The 2,948-nt window shown below is 48.9% G+C and overlaps 1 long non-coding RNA gene across 1 annotated transcript; it reads right to left on the bottom strand.

The window, feature by feature from the left end:
* Positions 1-351: 351 nt before the first annotated feature.
* Positions 352-2,165, bottom strand: LOC141408328 (uncharacterized). The gene is made up of 2 exons (XR_012422194.1): positions 909-2,165; positions 352-668 (listed from the first exon to the last, which is right to left on the bottom strand). It is a non-coding gene; the product is annotated as an uncharacterized lncRNA (long non-coding RNA).
* Between the last annotated feature and the right edge of the window lie 783 nt (positions 2,166-2,948).

The raw sequence follows: 2,948 nt of genomic DNA, 5'->3' as shown, positions 1-2,948 counted from the left end.
GGACACCCCAGAATGCCCAGTGTGCAGTATCCCGCCGTTCATCAGCTTTTCAAGCATAACATTGCCCGTACCGTATTTGGGTCACCCTGGACTGCCCACAGAGAAAAATGTAGCCCTCAGGTGCACATAGCATCCCTTCTCCCATTTTATTGTTCAGTAGCCCATTCATAGGTATGAAGACATTGGCATTTGCCAGCCAGGTCTCAAATTAGTTATATGAACTTGGTTTCCCCCATTCAATATTGTTCATGAAGCCCCTACACAGAAAGCTAACAGTAGTCCAATTATTGTTTCCACTGTCAACACTGGGATGCTTCTCATCCAAGTAAAGGAATATAATGGGTCAAAAGTACTAGCCCACCAAGCTTTTATTACTTGTGATGATGTTTTGCCACCTTAGGCCAATTAAGTCTACTCTTAGGCCAATTAAGTCTCCCTCTCATGTGGCAGGTGCCAGATCCTCACTCAGTAAGCCAGGGCTCAGGTTCTGTTGATATTCACTGTGCCACTATAACACTGGTAGAGTTTACTACTGGCAGGACGAGAACGTTGCTGTAGCCTGTGACATGATGGGGTCTGGGATGACAGATCCAGCACTTCCCTTTGGTGGCCACAGCTTGGGAGAGCCTAACGAAGGCATCATGCTTCTAGGCCTCTGCTGTCACGTCCTTGTGGAAAAAGCAGACTGACAGGTTAGTGCCCCGCCCCTTACACTTCCTGCATCCTCGGGTATTCCCTACCTATGTGATAGAGGTTGGGCTGAGTGTAGTGTCCCAGTCTGACTGCTGCAGTCCCGAAGACTACCCATTCCCCTTGTTGCATGACCCAGGCCTTTTGGCTTCAGTTGTCCAGTCCGGGAAGGGAGGTTTGTCCTGTACAAACTTGACATGTCTGATAAGTTTACCCACCTGTATGGAAGGATCAGGTGTTCCTGGTGCCATTAACCCTAGCACTCTGGTACTCCTTGGTCCTGTCCTGTATCCCTGTGGATTTCATAGAAGAGAGGCACCTGGGGGAAGTATCACCTCTAGATTAGAGTCAGGGGGCCCTGTCTGAGGTGCTCTGGCAGCTTGAACCACCGACCACCTACAGGATGTGCACTCTAAATGGAGAAAGAAAAAAGAATGGTTGGGAACACTGAGATTGGAATTTCACAGGTGCAGCCTCATCAGGCAGTCACCTGGTCCACCTCTATCCACACCAAGCTCAGTGTTTCTCAAGATGTGTGCAGTGCTGTGTTTCCCTTGTATTGGAGTACAGTGCTTAGTGTCCATGCTGCCCTAGTCAAATCGAGGTGTCACCCCAATAGCAGGCTGTCCTGATGTCCTTTATTCAGTTGCTTTGTGAGTTGGCTGGTCCATCATTCAATGGCTCCATCGGCCTGTGGATGACAGAGTGCATGGAAAACCCATTGTATTGCATGAGAGTATGCCCACTGTCATGTTACTTGGGCAGTGAGGATTTTCCTTGGTCAGAGTGAAGTCCCATGGGGTATCCAAAAACATAAGTCCTCTCAAGAGCAGCTATGGTAGTCAGAGCATCCACATGAGTCGCATATAGAGTGCCTTCCAACAGCAAGCTGTTGCCATAGCCCTTGTCCCCACACATGGAATCTTTTAATAGTCCAATCACTGCTGCCATTCCCCTGACCAGATGGCTAGGCTGTTGACAATGGCCCATGAGTCAGTAAAAATGTGGCAAGATATGGTGGTAGGTGAGAGGGGATGTGCCCCACTGTTATGGCTGAAATCCTTAGCTGTTAGGGGTCATAGCCCCTCTGGTGGCAGTGATGTTCTGTGCCACAAGCAACCAAAATGTCAATGCCTATAAAGCACTCAGTGGTGGGAACCATGGTCACTGACACTTGAAATGGCCCAGAGGGCTCCACCTACAAGCAGAGAAGCACCACAAGCAGATAAACACTATGTGTCACTGAGTCCATCCCCAAACTTCCTGCTTAATTTTTCCCCTAAAGGAACCTGGAAATACTGTCATGTGGCCTTCAGTATCCAAGAACTTCAAAGAAGTCGGAATTTCCATCTTTCCCCATTTTATCTTTTTTTTTTTCTTGAGACAGGGTTTCTCACTGTTGCCCAGGTTGGAGGGCAGCCTCAACCTCCCAGGTTCAGACAATCCTCCAGCCTCAGCCTCCCACATAGCTGGGACTATGGGAAGCACACCACCACGCGTGGGTAATTTTTAAGTTTTTTGTAGAGACAAGGTCTCACATTGTTGCTTTGACTGGTCTCTAACTCTTGGGCTCAAGGGATCCTCCTGCCTTGGCCCCACAAAGTACTGGAATTAGGTATGAGCCACTGCACCTGGCCCCATTTTATCTTGATAGGAGTATAGAGCCATTGGCCTCTGGTGGGGATCCAGAGACCATGGCCCCATTCCTACCTGTGCCATTCAGCCCAAGACATTTGGGTTTGCAATGTCCCTTTATCAAATATATTCATCAACCAGGATGCACGCGACTTCCTTGGCCTTTCTCCATGTCTGAGACTGTGGTCCTTTAGACTTGAGTCTCCCTTTTTGTGATGGGCCACACTGTGCATGTGAGTTCCTCTCAGATGCTTCAGGGACCGTGTGAGTACCTCATCCCTCTTCTTTCTCTTAAGTGCCTTAGGGTATGTTTGAGTCCCCAATCGCCAGCCCTGGAAATGAGCAATCACATAAGTGGCTAACAACCAAGGGATCCTGTGTGGTATTTCAGTTCCACCTTACTCTCTCTCTGCTTCCACCCATTCAGCCAGCTCAGTCACATCCACAGGGTATGTTTGCATGTGACCTAAGGTCCCACGTATCACCCCTCCTTTCCCATAAAACGTGCCGCTCCAAGTCCAGCCTCTGCACCCGCAGGTTGACATCACTACCTCCTTTCACCAGGAAAACATGGTTCTGTCAGACTGAACCCGGTTCACTGTGCTAATTTTGTGAAGCAGGCT

Source organism: Macaca fascicularis, chromosome 13 (assembly GCF_037993035.2).
Source record: "Macaca fascicularis isolate 582-1 chromosome 13, T2T-MFA8v1.1".
Lineage (NCBI taxonomy): Eukaryota > Metazoa > Chordata > Mammalia > Primates > Cercopithecidae > Macaca > Macaca fascicularis.
Note: the sequence above shows the minus strand (reverse complement) of the source record. Positions and strands in the feature narration are given on the sequence as shown.